General features: G+C 40.5%; 1 protein-coding gene and 1 long non-coding RNA gene across 8 annotated transcripts in view; one reads left to right on the top strand and one right to left on the bottom strand.

Annotated features, from left to right (window-relative positions):
* LOC121038064 (uncharacterized) overlaps window positions 1-17,431 on the top strand; it is a 259,619-nt gene that overhangs the window by 214,207 nt on the left and 27,981 nt on the right. The gene's annotated exons all lie outside the window — the stretch shown is intronic.
* The window catches only part of FABP12 (fatty acid binding protein 12), a 28,032-nt gene that overhangs the window by 10,498 nt on the left and 103 nt on the right, over window positions 1-17,431 (bottom strand). For 5 of the 7 annotated variants that reach the window (XR_005794121.1, XM_040487509.1, XM_040487510.1 and 2 more), the window contains exons 2-3: window positions 12,730-12,837; window positions 5,732-5,864 (exon numbers count right to left, since the gene is read on the bottom strand). The gene's annotated coding sequence lies outside the window, so the exon portion shown is untranslated. The remainder of the gene's footprint in view (window positions 1-5,731; window positions 5,865-12,729; window positions 12,838-17,431) is intronic. The other 2 variants (XM_040487511.1, XM_040487514.1) reach the window with 2 other exon arrangements.

Genomic DNA, 17,431 nt, shown 5'->3' with positions numbered 1-17,431 from the left:
GAGAGAGAGAGAGAGTTGATAGATGATAGATATAGATCTCTGTTCTCTTTCTATAGAAAGGTAATGTGGCTATATTGATCTGTAACAGAAGTAAAGATCTTGTAACTTTCCTACAGAAAAAGAGGAGAGCCTCACCATACAAGGGTCTCCAGTGTTTTGACATATTGAACTTTCATTACTTCAGCTAAACAATTTGAAGTGTAATAGAGCTGGACAAGTCCTAGTGGGCACTATGCAGAGATTGACATGCTAGGAAAACCCAGGCCTTACTCATTTGCTATTCATTGAATAAACATTTGATAAATAAACTAAACACAAGACCCCCATGCTAGTCTCTGGTATATAACGGGGAATGAGAGAGACTTCCAAAATGTTTCCAACATTATGAGAGAGAATCTGAAATTGTGCTAAATTCCCCAGTATTTCCATATGGATATATATATCTGTATAGTAGAAACATAGAGAACTAGTTGATATTTTAGACCAGAGGTCAGCAAACCCTGATCTGTGTACTAATTCCAGCCACTACCTGTAGATAAAGTGTTATTGGAACACAATCACACTTACTCCTTTGAATATTATCTAAGGCTGTTTTCGTGCTGCAGTAGCAGAGCTGAGTAGTTGAGACAGATACCACATGGCCCACAAAGCCTAAAATGTTTATTCTCTGGCCCTTTACAGAACAATGTTTGCCAGCCCCCACTTTAGAGTCTCAAGTTTGATTATTTAAAACTCAAGATCATGGGGTGCCTGGGTGGCTCAGTCGGTTAAGCATCCGACTTCAGCTCAGGTCACGATCTCGCGGTCTGTGAGTTCGAGCCCAGCGTCGGGCTCTGGGCTGATGGCTCAGAGCCTGGAGCCTGCTTCCGATTCTGTGTCTCCCTCTCTCTCTGCCCCTTCCCCATTCATGCTCTGTCTCTCTCTGTCTCCAAAATAAATAAACGTTAAAAAATTTTAAAAAAATAAATAAATAAAAATAAAACTCAAGATCATAACAACTGTTGTCGTTAGGCCTCCTTTGCTTGGGACACAAAAGTGGTGGATAACATTTTTTGTCCATAGCTTTCTCATCAAGAAGAGACATTTTTTATAATTATGTCATGGGTAAGTCCAACAGAAAATGTAATTTAAGAAGCTAAGTAAGCTCTGGCATTTCATAAAAGTGATATGAGAGAGAGATTGTTATCAGTCAAATATAGATGAAATATTTTAAAAGTTGCTGCGAGTGTTGCAAGGCAGAAAGACACAAGCATTAAATTGACTAGGAAAGAAACAGGGTAAAAGAGCTGTCCTGCTGTCTGCCTTTTCCTGAGTCTAACCTCCAGTTGTCTAATGGTCCTGTTTTCACTTTTTGTTAAAATGTTTATTTATTTGAGAGAGAGAGAGAGAGAGAGAGAGAGAGAGAGAAAATGCATGGGGGAGGGAGAGAGAGAGGGAGACAGAGAATCTGAAGCAGGCTGTGCACTGTCAGCACAAAGCCCCAATATGGGGCTTGAACCCAGGAACCGTGAGATCACGACCTGACTGAAGTAGGACGCTCAACTGCCTGAGCCACCCAGGCACCCCTAATGGTCCTGTTAAACTCCAAAGCTTTCTTCACAAGCAGCCGTGACTCTCCCACCCTTTTAGTGGCCTTGGTAATGTTAAGCTTTCAGGGTTTGCATGCAGTTCTAATGCACTTAGATTAAAACCGTGCTGTAAGAAAAATATCTGTAATGACTTTTTAAAGGAAAATGTATTGGAAATAGGGGAAATCCACTACAAAACTTTAGGTGTAGTGATAAACAGAAAACAGTGATCTAAAGAGTTGCTTCTCTTCTCATATTGGTTGGACTTTGTAGGGTGTTCATGCACTTGGGAAGAGCACAGCTCTCCTTGGCCACCTGCTCCGTGTGTGCGAGTCAAGGACAATGGGGAAAGGCTGGCAACCTGGCCATCTGTGAGGCTCAGCACGTTTCTGCATTACCTCCACTGTTCACACAAGCACCTGGAGGTGAACAGCAAACAGCAAGCTGGCACTGCGTGACTGGCTGAGGCACGCGGACACCCAAGCAAGCAATCTCGTGGCATGTGCTCCATACCGATGTTCTTCATGCACTTCTTTAATATTTTCCACTAGGAAGCACAGTGGGTTGAATGGTGTCCCCCCCCCCCAAAGATATGTCCAAGTTCTAACCCCTGGCACTTATGAACATGGCCTTGTTTGAAAATAGGGTCTTTGCAGATGTAATTGAATTAAGGATCTCAAAATGAGATCATTTTGGATTTAGGGTGTGCCCTAATGGATTTAAGGTGTGCCCTGAATCCAATGACACACAGGGAAGGAGAGAGAGATTTGAAACACAGAGACAGAAGAAAAGGCCATGAGCAGACTGACCAGGACAGAAACTGGAGGGCAGCCGTAAGCCAAGGAATAAATACCAAGTTCAGCCAGCGGCCACTTAAGAGAAAAGCGTGGAATGGATTCTTCTTCAGAGCCTCCAGAAGGCTGCCAACACCTTCATTTCATACCTCTGGCCTTCAACACTATAAGATACTGATAAATAATAATAAATCATAAATTTCTGTCACTTTAAGCTACCAAGTTGTGATCATTTGTTATGGCAGCTCTACAAAACTACTAAATGAAGAAACTCATTTTATTTATTTATTTATTTTTTTAATTTTTTTTTTCAACGTTTATTTATTTTTGGGACAGAGAGAGACAGAGCATGAACGGGGGAGGGGCAGAGAGAGAGGGAGACACAGAATCGGAAACAGGCTCCAGGCTCCGAGCCATCAGCCCAGAGCCCGACGCGGGGCTCGAACTCACGGACCGCGAGATCGTGACCTGGCTGAAGTCGGACGCTTAACCGACTGCGCCACCCAGGCGCCCCTGAAGAAACTCATTTTAAAAAATCTTAGGCCTTTCTATGTTTAAAAGAAGGAGTTTATTTCATTATGTAAAATAACATTTCAACTTATTAAGAATTGTCTCTATTTCACTGGATTCTTTTTCTTGGTCACTTAAAAGTTATCATATTTACCAAGGATAGAGGTAACTTTTATACATAATAATAACAGTAATAATTATGATAATATAATAAAAGGCTGAATTATAATGGATAAATAATAGTATAATTATATAATAAAATTATGTAAATTAATTTTTTTTTTCAGAAGTTCATGTAAGAAAAACACTTCCTTTGTTCCTCTAGCTTGATATCCTCTCCTCTTCCCCTACCATTATTCTTTAGAATCACACAATTTCTTTTAGGTGAATACTGAAGGATTTAAGATTTTGATGATAAAATAAATTACTTGATGCTGGTAAATAGCACCCTGTTATGCTTTATTCTGTTTCAGAATTTCAGCAGATTGCTAACTTTAGGCTGGTCTTAGGGTTGAGTGCTGTCTGCTTCTGAGCAATCATGTGCTTCAGACCAATCAAAATAACAGAAAGATTTCCTAGAGGGATGAGTAAGACTGCAAGGTCAAAGCCAGGCAGGCTGAGGGCCTGTGATTCAGATCCTGCTGGGTTCCCAGGCTCTCCTGCCCTTCTTTTCCCACAGTTACAGCTGTTTGAACACCACCTGCTGCCTTAGCATTGTCCTGAGGCCACCACAGTTACACATTCACCACATTCTTATAAAGTAGCATTAACTCCAGTGGTTCCCAAGCTTGACTTGCATTTGTAAAACTGCCAACTCGTGTCGGCACCCTAGATTTCTCAATCAGAATTGCCAAGAACCAGACCTAGCAATATGGATTTTTAGAATGTCTCCCAGGTGATTCTACTTCTAAGGCTCAGTAAGGAAGGGCAAAGGCACTAGACCAGTAGTTCTCAAAGTATGATTCCTGAACCAGCAATATCACCATCATTTGGAAACTGGTTAGAAATGCAAATTCTTGTACTCCCTCCACGCAAGGCTTGCTGAATCAGATACTCTGGGAAAAGAGCCTAGTAACCTGTGTTTTAACAAGCCTTACAGGTGATTCTCGTGTGTGCTTGAGTTTGAGAACCATGGCCCGCACTTACACTTACTTCCAAAGAATAGAGTATGGAACGGAAGAAAGAGTGATTTTTGAAGTTTGGTGGACACCAAGTTTTAAGATCATACTTGATATCTTAACCAAGTTAAGTCATACTGACGTCATGTGCCCCCTGACATGACCCAGTGAGAAGACACTTCATCTCTGTGGGTTTCTTTCTAAACACCCATAACCTAAATCTAATCATGAGAAAGCAAGAGACATGTGAAGACAAGATTGAGGGACATTCTTCAAAATCACAAGGTTTGAATAACAAGGAAAAACAAACAAAGGTTTGAAACCGTTGCAGATTGGAAGAAACTAAGGAGACAGGATGGCTCAATGCCGACTTGGATCCTAGAACAGAAAAAAAGACATCAGTGGAAGCACTGGAGAAGTCTGAGCAGTCTACGGTTTAGTGGCCGTATCATAACAACTTTCATTTCTTGCTTTTGACAAAGGTATACCATAATATAAGATGTTAATATTAGGGGGAGTTGGATGAATGGTATATAGGAACTCTCTGTACTATATCTGCAACTTCTCTGTAAATCTAAAATTATTCCAAAAAAATTTTTAATGTAAAAATAAATTAAAAAACAAACAAAAATAAAGTACTGGCCACATATCAGCACACCTGAATCACCTGAAAGTTTGTTAGTAATGAAGATTATCAGAACCCACACCAAATCTGCTGAATCAGAACCTGCATTTTTTCAAGAGATCCTTAGGTGAATTGTTTAATGTCCAATAAAATTTGAAAATTTTACCACAAGCTTGATCTTTACAATAAGCCTGAGATTTAGCATCAGGTCAATCTTGTCTAGGCTTGAGACATACACCAGTTTTGATTAAGCAAAACTTATTTTTAAGACCCCAGGCTAAATTGTCAACAAAATTCAGATGGCTCAGCTTCTGTGTCCCTCTTTAGGGCTCAGTCCTTACATAGTAACACCTTCAAAAAAAGAAAGCACCCTATCTTGTGTTTGTGAGACATTTTCTTCCTTAACAGACAGGAGTCTTGCCTTTGATCCCTAACTCTGTGCCTGGGCCCCTGCCACCTTCCACAGACTTCTCTCTTGCTGAAAGTCAACTTGCCTGGCATTTTAATATTGCCTCCTACAAGCCTCCTGTGACACCTTTCCATGCACCTCCCATGGTGACTAGTGCTGGGATTTGTACCTGTTGTCACTATAAACTCAAATGCTGTATGCATTTGCCACATTCAACCATGCCTGGAAATATCTAGAGATAGAATGGCATGTGGAGAACTTGCTTTTCTAATAGCTCAACAAAAAGGACAGGACTTCCAGAGACCCTAATGTTAAAAAAAAAAGAAAAAAGTTCAACAGGATCTGTGATCAGAGGTGATAGGTAGGAGACACTAGAGGCCTAGGAATAAAACTAGGATGGTAAACAATTTCCTCTGTGCCAGGCTTTTTACTTTTGTGTCATTGAAGTATCAGAAACAAGAATCTACCGATTCTATAAAGACAGTTTCTTGATGGGGTATTATTAACAAAATCCAGTTAGAATGGTGAAAATGGACAGTTCCCCAGACATGTTGACATTGATCTTCTTGTGTTGAGGAAAAGGATTAAAGTGAATTGCTAAAGGCTAAAAGTCAGGAGAAATTACTCCTTGAAAATGTGACTGGCCCAGTCTGCCATAAGGAAACCAGAGCTTCTTGCTGTTTTGTAGGGAAACACAAGGCACTCACCTTGATGCATCGTGGCAAATGTCATCCTCAGGGAACATTGTCTGAATTGGACCGTGGCACGTGGATTTTTTCAGGAAAGAGTTGCGTCAGCACCCAAATTATTTGAGAGCAGCTGAGACAAGCCTGTAATGACCTGAAAGTTAGAACCAACCTGGTGAGTGGGGTGTGGGGAGAAGTTTATGGGATTCCATGCCTCCTCGCTGAGCCGTAAAAGAGCTCTGGATGGGGCTAGATGCTCCCACAAGTCTACAGGTGGCAGGTAAGTCATGGATCACTAATATGCAATTCTCTGGGCATGCTAACTGTGCCCAAGTTGCAATAACCTGGAAACCTGCATTCGAGCCAAAACACTGTACTCCACAAATGCACCCATTTCTAATGTTTTTGTGTGTCTTATTTCTTTTAATCTTCACTTTTGAAAAACTCTAATTTTGTTGCTGATGAAGTAAGAAGAGATTTTCCCACATTGTGATCAGGACAGACAGGAGATTATGGTCTTTTACAACATCAGCGACTAAAGCAGTTGCACAACCAGGGGAGGGAGGGAGGAGGGTTACCTGAGAGCATTGACTCCTTGCTGCAGTGGAGAAAGCCAACTGCACCCAAAGGTGCACGGGGTTGACTTCAGTATCAACTGTAGGAAGAAAATCTACTCCAACAAAATAATCTACAGAATAATCTAATATCATCTCCAATTAAGATATTCAACTTTAGGGTGCTCAGTTGGGTAAGCATCCGACTTTAGCTCAGGTCATGGTCTCACAGTTTATGAGTTCAAGCCCCACGTCAGGCTCTGTGCTGACAGCTCAGAACCTGGAGCCCACTTCAGATTCTGTCTTCCTCTCTCTCTCTGCCCCTCCCCTGCTCATGCCCTGTCTCTCTCTCTCTCTCTCTCTCTCTCTCTCTCTCTCTCTCTCTCTCTTTCTCTAAAAAATAAACATTAAAAATTTTTTAAAATAAAGATATTTTGACACTTTAGAGTCTAAAAATTACAATGAAATATTCAGTAATATAAAAATACATATTGTCATAGAAGGCAGAACGTTTACATCTTTGGCTTTGTGATCATAAGTGTATGTTATGAAACTAATTAGCTCTAGGCGAGGCGTTATGTGAGTAATTTATTCTCCTCACATTAACGTCAACTGTGAAATCTAAAGTGAGTGATGACATTCCAGGAACAATTACATGTGATAATTCTTCAGCAGGTTTGGGCAATGTAGGGTAGCTCTCATAAGGGAAAACATCATCTCACACTATTTTAATGATGATGATGGCTCTCCTGAAAAAGAACTTAAGGGAGAATATGGGAGTTTAGTGCCTGGGCCCTGGTTCAAGTCAAAGTGAAAACGAAAAGCAAACACTATTTTGAAATTAATTTAAGGGATTATTGGCAATAGATGAGAAATTATGTTTCAGGGCTGTCTAGAAACAAGCACCAACAATTTTGAAAAACAATGAGATTTGCTCATTCATTTATTTATGGATACATAAAATTACACTCTGATCAAAAATATTTAAAAACTGCATAAAAAAAATGACTAGAATTAAATGCACTAAGTTAATAGTGAGTGTCTGAGATGATAGAACTATGGGCAAGTTCCTTTTTTCTTTCTTCCTACTTTTCAACAATTTCAAATTGTCTGGAATTGTTCTATAATTAAAAGAATAAACTCTGTTTAAAAAAACAAACCACAGGGGTGCCTGGGTGGCTCAGGTGGTTGAGGATCCAACTTTGGCTCAGGTTGTGATCTCACAGTTCATGAGTTTGAGCCCTGAGTTGGGCTCTGTGCTGACAGCTCAGAGCCTGGAGCCTGCTTTGGATTCTATGTCTCCTCCCTCTCTGCCCCTGTCCTGCTTGTGTTCTCTCTCCTCTCTCTCTCTCTCTCTCTCTCTCTCTCTCTCTCTCTCAAGAATAAATAAACATCAAAAAAATTAAAAATAAATAAAAATAAAAATAAAATATAAGCCACAGAAGGGCAAATACTATGTGATTCTACTCATATGAAGTATCTAAAGTGGTAAAAATCACGAAAACAAATAGAGAGGCAGTTGCAGAGGGCTGGGGGATGATGGAGAGTTTCCGTGTTGGGGGAGGTGGGTATAGAGTTGCGGATTTGCAAGATGACAAAGTTCCGTGAGTACCCTGAACACGGCTGCACTGTACACTTAAGAAGGGTTAAGATGATAAGCTTCGGTATGTGTAAATAACACCATGCTCTGTGTAAAATAATAATAAAAAGATAACAGTTTAAAAACAAAATACTTTTCATCAACGGCACGGGAGACCAACAAGAAATGGCACAGAAGTCAGAAATTAGTCTGATGCAGGCCATGCAAAATATAGGGTACACAGGAAGGGAAAACAGAGATGTGAGTTCAACTTAAGGAGCCAGTGTTTGTAGGATAGCCAGTGTGGGTTTTTTAATGTTGTATGAATTTATTCTTGAGAGGGAGAGATTAAGAGCATGTGTGAGCAGGGGAGCGGCCGAGAGAGAGGGAGAGAGAGAATCCCAAGCAGGCCCTTGAACTCACGGACTGTGAAATCATGACCTGAGCAGAAATCAATAGTCGGACACTTAACTGACTGAGCCACCCAGGTACCCCCGAATGCACACTTTGGCTGACGTGGAAGAGGCCACTCAAGATTAGAGTGTGAAGTAAAAGGAATAGGTGCAGAGATATATGAAAAACTAACATATAAACACAACCAGTGGGGTGAGAAAAGCGGAGTGTCTGAGTTTCCCAAGGCTGCCACAAACTTATTCCCTCAGAGTTCCGGAGGCAAGAGGTCTGAAATCAAGGTGTGGCGAGAACGTGCTCCCTCCACAGGCTCTAGCAGGGAATCCTTCCCTGCCTCTTTAAGTTTCTGGTGGCTCTAGGCTTTCCTAGAAGGAAAGGCCTAGCCTTTTCCTAGGCTTTGTGGCCACATCATTCCTCTCTCTGCCTCCATCATCCCATGGCGTTTCCCCCTGCATGCACGTCTTTTCCTCTTCTCTTGTAAGGAAATTTGTCATTGGATCTAGAGCTCACCTGGATAATCTAGGATGATCTTGGCTCAAAATCCTTAACTACCTCTGCACAACCCTTTTCCAATAATATCACATTTCCAGGTCCCAGGGATTAGGATGTGGATGTATCTTCGGGCAGGTGGGGCGGGGGGACCATTCAACCCACTCTAGGGAAAAGGTCGGAAAATTGTAAGAACTGTGCCCATATAAGATCCATATAGTGAGAGATTCATATATGTGATCCATATAGGATCTCTATATGTGTCAGGCAATGAGAAGACCTACACTGGGAAAAAAAAAACCCGCTTAAGTTTGTGTACCATACCTCTCCCCAAATTCATTTGGCATTCTCTTCTCCTAGTATGACGTGAAGATGAGTAAGATCCAATCCCAGCCCCCATGAAGTCCAGTGCGGGGAGAAAAGCATATAATCAAAATAATTGTAATGTGCTGTTTAAGTGCCACAATAGAAAAATGTTCAAAGTATTTAGAAGCCCAGTGAGAGGTAAAAGTAATTTTCTGCAGGATCAAAGAAGATCTTACTAAGTGGAAACTGGCACACACACATACAAAAGTGGTGGTGGTGGTGGTTATTCTGGGAAGGGATTTCATGAGCAATGGTTTACAGGCCAGGAAGTGTTTATGGATTATCGGGGAAGAGTGAAAAGTTGGGTAACCCCAGAGGGTAAGGTCTAGGGCAAAAACGAATAAGAAGTTATGTAGCAGCCAGAACTGTGGACAGAAAATCTTTATCTTTACCTTCGTGTCCCATTCTAATCAAGATCTGGAAAATTGAAGGGATTCCCCGGTGTGGGGAAAGAAAGAAGACCGCTAGTTACCACGGAGCTTCTGGGAATCGGTTGGGGCTCTATGAGATGAGACTGATGCGCTGTGAGCACAGGCTTTCAAAAGATGTCTGAAAGAACAGCGTGGCCTAGATGGCAGGGGGCACTAGAAATAAGGCGCACCCTCAGAAGGAAGGCTGTTGCAGAAAATCCGAGAGGAGGTGGTGAAGAGCGGAACGGTGCAAAAGCTGTGGGGAGGAGCAACAGGTTGGATATGGAAAGGGGGCTCCAGCGGAGGCAAGAGGCAAAGGTCACCTCTGGACCAGTCAGCTCGGGCGGACGGACGAAGAGCAATACAACTGAGAGAAGAAATGGAGAGATGGAGTTCATAGTCCCTCGCCCAAGATTTCAAATCTAAACAGCTCTGAAAATCTAACATTTAGTAAATAAGTCTGGTGTAGCTCACCCGGTGGTAAGCCTGACCTGAATTAACATAAGGCTGTTTGGAACCCTTACATATCTTCCTTAGAGTCGATACGCACAGTTTGCTAAAGAAATACTGTATTTGATTATGGGGTGTTGTCCCCATATGGCACAGGCCTTGTGTTACCTTTCCCAGACCTGATAAATGTCTAACACCAGGTATTTTTTTTAGGGCCTAAGGGCTTTAGATAAGGAATTTTACACCGATAACGAAACCAGTCTGAATTTGCATTTGAGGTGATCAAAATGAAAAGTCCTGTGAAGAGCGAGTATACACGAATGAATACAGGCGTGTGGGGGAAAATATTTCCCAGTGAACTCGAACCATTTCCACATAGTGGGAATTTTAAATAAAATGCCAGAAGAAGCCGGAAAAAAATTCTCCTCACAGAGGAGTATTCTTAGTTAACTGTAACATGTTGGAACAAATTCCACAGTAAGGCCAAAATTTGAGATCTAATATATGTACTAGCACCGCGTACAGATTTTCCGATGCATTTCTCATCTAAGCAGACCTCTCTGAGAGAATGTCGACAGAGAAGCTCTATGTACTTTATTATCTGTGCTTTATGTTTCCGCCTAGCTATTCTTGAATGGAACCAGCCTGCTGACATGGGTGGCCGCCTGTCTTCACACGTCCTCCTGGCGTCTCTGACTATTCTTTTGAAGGCAGGCCCTTGGAGTACAGCATTTTTCCTCTGGCCATTTTACTTGTTCAGACACACTTACAAGAGTTATTTGCAAAAACTCACTTGTTCCCTTCACATTTATTTTCTGAGTAATGTGAATGAGAAGGGAGAAAAAGAAATCAGAATTGCCATGCTTCGTATCCAGAGAGGACAGTGGTGGAAGTTGAGACGTTGCCAAGAATTTAGAAATAGAAATGGTCCTTTGCCAGCTCACAAATAGTCCCGACACCTGGCCCAGGTTTAATTTCATCAGGTGTGGAAGAACATGGTATCAGAGCACGTGTACATGTGCATGCATGCCTCAGATGACCGAAGGAACCACTGAGGTGCTGTTCCTTCCATCCCGCTGGCATTTCTTCCCTCCCCCATTAGTCTTAGCGCTACACAATGGTCTGTGAGGTCTCTGGGATTCAATGCAAATCAAACACGTAAGTAAGGTTTGGGACCAGATGAGTTCATTTGATCATATTCCAGTTTCTTAATTGCTATGCATTCATTTTAATGGCAGAGAATGCACATGAATTAAAACTCCTCTTCTTTTTCATTCTGCACGTACTGGCAGAAATATCCTGAATACATAATTGCAACATATCCTGTGATTAACATTAACCGTCTTTTCTCTGCCCCAGAGTAGGGCAGTGCAATCCACAAAGCCAACAATTAAAATGAGACAGTGTCACCTTTTAGGCCTAGTTTAAACTACTCAGTAATGTATCCATCACTTAATTTTTTATATCTCGTTAGTTCACTCAATACATATCTTACATGCACTTTGTTATTGTGCTCACAAGCATCCCTGCCAGTGTCAGAAATAGGGTGAAGACACAAACTTTTGAAGGGAAGGGAGTTAATATTTGATGAGCACCTACTATGTGCCAAATACCTTATTTTATCATCTAATTTATTCTCCCAGACTACCCCCATCAATATAGGTACTATTATCCCCATTTTATAAACATGGGAAACAGAGTGAGAGAAGGGAAAGAACTTTCACAGAGCTCGTATAGTTCAAAAACGGTAAAAACAAGATTCATCCTGTCAAATATTTACAGACCACTTGCCATGTGTCTGACACTGCCCTGGGATATACAGTGCTACAAAGCAGACAAAGGTCCTTCCCTCTCACCTCTTTCCACTGTAACTGTGGTCCTCAACCCTGGTGATTCCACTAGAATCACCTGGAGAGCTTCTGTAACATACTGGTGCCAATGTTCACTCCTGGTAAGTAAGTCAGAATCTCTGGAAATGAAGCCTGAGCTTAAGGATTTTTTTTTTTTTTGAAAGCTCAACCAAGTGATTCTTTTTTTAAAAAAAAATTTTTTCCGACATTTATTTGTTTTCAAGAGAGAGAGGCAGAGTGCTACCAGGGGAGGGACAGAGAGAGAAGGAGACACAAAACATGAAGCAGGCTTCAGGCTCCGAACTGTCAGCATAGAGCTGAGCTGTCAGCACAGAGCCTGACATGGGGCTCAAACCCACGAACCGTGAGATCGTGACCTGAGCCGAAGTCGGACACTCAACCGACTGAGCCACCCAGGCGCCCCTCAACCAAGTGATTCTAAAGTACATCCAGGATTGAGAACCTTTTCCATTTATTAGATTATGCTATATACAAGGTTACCACCCTCAAAACACTTACCCTGTATAGAAGTTAGAGAAAAATTCATACAAATATAATATACTTGGAAAACAATTTTAAGATCACGCATAAGGAAATGTGAAATTGTGTGGTATATACTTACAGTATTGGGGAGTAACCTGGATGGCTCAGTTGGTTAAGCATCCGACTTTTGGTTTTCGGCTCAGGTCATGATCTCGTGGTTTCATGAGATCAAGCCCTTCACTGGGCTCTGTGCTAACAGCAATTTACTTTTGGAATTGGAATGGTGTCATGGGCTGAACCGTGTCCCCCCAAAATTCATATGTTGAAATTCTAACCGTTGTATCTCAAAATGTAACTGTAGGTGGAGGGGGGCCTTTAATAAGATAATGAAATTAAGATGAAGCCTTAGAGTGAACCCTGAGCCTACCTGCCTGGTGTCCTTGTGAAAAGAGGAAACTTGGGCACACAAACTGACACGAGGGGTGCACACACATAGAGAAGCGATCAAGTGAGCACACAGCAAGATGGCAGCCACCTAGAAACCAAAAGAAGAGAGGCGTCAGGAGAAACCAACCCTGCTGACAGGGTTGATCTTGGGCTTCTAGTCTCCAGAACTACAAGAAAATGAGTTTCTGTTGTTTAAGCCACCCAGCCCATAGAGTTTTTTATGGCAGCCCTAGTAAACTGATACAGATGGGTTCATAGAAGTCTAGTATCACAGTAAAGAAAATATGGGGAAACCACTATACTTTTGCAAACGTTTGACCAGAGTCATGCTTCTCAAACTTTGGTGTATATCAGAATCATTTACAGAATTTGGTAAAATGCAGGTACCCACGTCCTATGCTACTTTCACAAGTTTGGCCCACGCGATTCTTTGTTTCTGGTGATTCTGATACACACCACAGTTTGAGAACCATTAGATCAGATAATGGAGGACATCACTGGCAGGTGAATAAGTGGTTGTTACTAGGGACAAATAGAGGCTAAAATGAGTGTGATACATACAGATGGGAGTGATGATATTAAGGAAATCTGCATAATTAGAACAGAAAGCCTGGTGGTTAATTTTATGTGTCAACATAGCTAGGACATGGTGCCCAGATAAATGGTCAAACATTATCCTGGATGTGTCTGAAGGTATTGTTTCACATGAGGTTGACATTTAAATTGGTAAACTTTGAGGAAAATAAATAATATCAGTGGCCTCACCCAATTGGTTGAAGACCTGAGTAGAACAGTTGGATGTCTCCAAACAAAAAGGAATTCTGCCAGCAGATGGCCTTTGAGATGATAGATGATAGATAGATAGATAGATATAGATACATAGATGATAAATAGATTAGATAGATAGATAGATAGATAGATAGATAGATAGATATAGATACATAGATGATAGATAGATAGATAGATAGATAGATAGATAGATATAGATACATAGATGATAGATAGATAGATAGATAGATAGATATAGATACATAGATGATAGAATAGATAGATAGATAGATAGATAGATAGATAGATAGATATAGATACATAGATGATAGATAGATAGATATATAGATAGATAGATAGATAGATAGATATAGATACATAGATGATAGATAGATAGATAGATAGATAGATAGATAGATAGATATAGATACATAGATGATAGATGATAGATAGATAGATAGATAGATAGATAGATAGATAGATAGATATAGATACATAGATGATAGATAGATAGATAGATAGATAGATAGATAGATATACATAGATGATAGATGATATAGATAGATAGATAGATAGATAGATAGATAGATAGATAGATAGATATAGAAATATACACACATACATGCATACACTCATACTCGCATCTTGTTGGTTCTGTTTTTCTGGAGAACCCTAATACAAGAGTAAGGTGACAGACCTGACGGGAAGGCCTTGATGAGCAAGCTAGAGTTTGGCCATTATCTGATTGTGACTATAGACATTTTCAGATAAACCAGGTGAGGCTTCAGACCACAGATTTTGCCTTTGGCACCTACCAAAAGAACAAACAACAGTATAGAGAATGGGTTAATCCATACTGTCCTTTTCTCTTTGATGCCACAGAAAGGGGAGCAGCAATTCAGAAACATGAAACTTGTTAGAACAATATTTAAAAGGCTGCCAAACTGATTCTCTGTGGTTGTGACAAGGAATCACCAATATATTACAGGGATAAAGTGGAAGAAAGATGCAACAGGGTGATGATAAATGAGGCCGTGGGCTTAAAATTTTTGATGTAGGTAACAAGCCCATGTTCTGGTGTCATCTGCTGAGATTTCTTGAATCTGTTCTCTTGTGATGTAGTAACCATGAAAAATACCCCAGAATAAAACAAATCAAGTTAGACTTCAAGGACTCAAATGAGAACCACTAGAAATTTTATATCCTACCGTTCTAACTTGGCTTTCAAAACCTTCTGCTGACGTGCATCTTGTGTCTCTATTGCTGTTGGAAGGATGGGATAAATGCTACATTATTTGTTTTTAAAATGCTGTTGAAATCATCTGTGCTTATCGTACCCTTGTTGTAGCTATGTAGTTTTCTCAGTTCTAGACCAGTCTAGACATTCTTTTTAATTTGTCTAAAATTGGTCCATCTCCAGTTTTACTACATCTGTACTGAGAGGCCACCACACTCTTTCATATATTCTTTCATTCTATTCAGCAGTTATTAAATAAATATGTATTGAGTACCTACCCTAAGCTCCACACAGTGATAGGTATTTCAAATATAGTGTTCAACAAGACAAAAGATATAATCTTATTATAATCTTTGGTAGCTTATAAAACTATATCTTAAAAGGCAAAAAATAAGGAGAAATGTTCCAAAGGATACTGACCCAAACATCTGATGGGATTGCATTGGCTTGCAAATGGGTGGGGGGTTTCCCTTGTGCATGCTCAATTTCTAGAAATTTCAGGGAGCAGAATTTTCATGAGTGGAGATTCCAATAGACATAAAATTCTTTTCCAGGAGACATGCAATGGGAAAGAGTTTAAAGGTTTCCTCCTTCCTCACTCCCACCTTCTCCTCTCTCTCATTTAACAAGTATGTTTGGATCTATACTATGGACAAGGTTGGGCAAGGATATGGTGAGTGAAAACTGTCTTTGCCACCTTAGAGCTTACAATATAGTAGGGAGTAAGGCAGGAATAAAAAAAAAAGTCATACAGATGAATGCAAACTCTAACAATAAGTGCAATGAATGAAAGGCACATAGAAATGACAGGGGAGGGGCACCTGGGTGTCTCAGTCAGGTTGAGCATCCAACTCTTAATTTCAGCTCAGGTCATGATCTTGTGGTTCATGAGATCGGGCTCTGCATCGGACTCTGTGCTGACAGTGCAGACAGAGACTGCTTGGGATTCTCTCTCTCTCTGCCCTCCCCTGCTCATTCTCTCTCTCTCTCTCTCTCTCTCTCTCTCTCTCTCTCTCTCTCTCAAAATAAATAAATAAACACTTGAAAGAAAGAAAGAAAGAAAGAAAGAAAGAAAGAAAGAGGGAGAGAAAGAGAGAAAGAAGAAAGAAAGAAAGAAAGAAAGAAAGAAAGAAAGAAAGAAAGAAAGAAAAAAGAAAGAAAGAAGAAAGAGAGAAATGGCAGGGGACCTCACTTAGCTAGAGAATGAGAGAAGGCTCTATTCTTATTTATGGAAAACCATCAAGTTCTATTTATGCAGTTGCTCAAGAATAGTCTTCACTTAGTCTCAGTCAGTGTTGGGAATGATTCCTTTCTCTAAAATGCTGTATTAAATACCCCCAAACAGGTGCTTTTTTTTATTTTTGTGGCCACACAACTCTATTACCTGATTGTGAGGATGGAAATCTTCCCCTTGAGTAGGTAAATAGTGCCTGAGTTAATAGTGGATCCCCCATTAAGCAAAAATAGAGACAACCAAGATGTTCTCGGCTATGATAACATTAAATATCTCCCTTCTGGGTGCAGAATCCAAGTTGTCGCTGTCTATCCATTCCACATGTTTATCTTATGGACTACAGCAATGGTTCTCATTGGAATCATCTAGGCACCTCAAATACTGCTCCCTGAGTACCATCCCCCAGAGATTCATATTGGTCCAATATAACTGGGTTTTACAAAGCTCTCCAATTGATTTTATCGTGAATCTATGATTAAGAACCACCGGGCAACTATGATCTCTGTCTGAAAATGACTGTTATTATAAAAATAGCCTACATTTTCTGATGTCTGAAATGGTCTTGCCTGTATTCTCAAAGTTTTGCACTCTCCAAGTATTTGACTCATAGAAGAGAGTTCCAGCATTCCCAGAATTCAAGAAGCCTTCTATGTCAACCAAATGTTAGTGGTCACGGTTGCTTAAAACCGTTCAGAGACTAAAAACTTGTTTTAGGAAAGTAGGAAGGGTCTTGAGGCAGAGAACATTTGGGGTACACTGTGAAATACTGTGTTTGGGTCTGAAAATTATCTGAAGAGTAGGCCTTGTGATAGAAAGTCTATTGGGGATGTATATTGAAGCTTATTTTGCTCAGACACTCAAAGCAAAATAAAAATTTGCAACTATGATGACTATAAATTTCTGGCTAAAATGCCAGGAAATTACCAGAGGAGAGATGGTGAGGGAGTGATGGGTTAAGTAGGTGATGGGGATTAAGGAGTGCCCTTGTGATGACCCCTGGGTGCTGCATGGAAGTATTGAAATACCATATTGTTCACTTAAAACTAATATTACACTGTATGTCAATGAAAATTGAAATAAAGACTTAAAATTAAATAAAACAAAATGTGCCAAGAACTCAAATGAGCAGTTCAAATTCTATAATCCATGGGAATTGATCTGAGAGAGACAGGAATGCAATGTGATCAGGAAAGCTTCCTGAAGATGCAGATCAGATAGGCCTTCACTGGTAAACAGGGTTTTGTCTGGTAGAGAGGAGAGGAGGCAGGGAGTGTGGGAAATATTACATAAAGAGGTAAGAGCATGGAATAATGGCGTGAAGTTGGAAATAAGCATCAGTTTCAAGAAACAGTGAGACAACTGGCCAGCTGAAGTGTAGGTGTGATGTTATAGAAACCTGGGAAAGATGGGGCACCTCAGTGGCTCGGTTGAGTGTCCAACTTT

Source organism: Herpailurus yagouaroundi, unplaced genomic scaffold, assembly GCF_014898765.1.
Source record: "Herpailurus yagouaroundi ecotype Mexico unplaced genomic scaffold, PumYag 165, whole genome shotgun sequence".
Classification (NCBI taxonomy): domain Eukaryota; kingdom Metazoa; phylum Chordata; class Mammalia; order Carnivora; family Felidae; genus Herpailurus; species Herpailurus yagouaroundi.
This window is presented reverse-complemented; position numbering and strand designations above follow the sequence as displayed.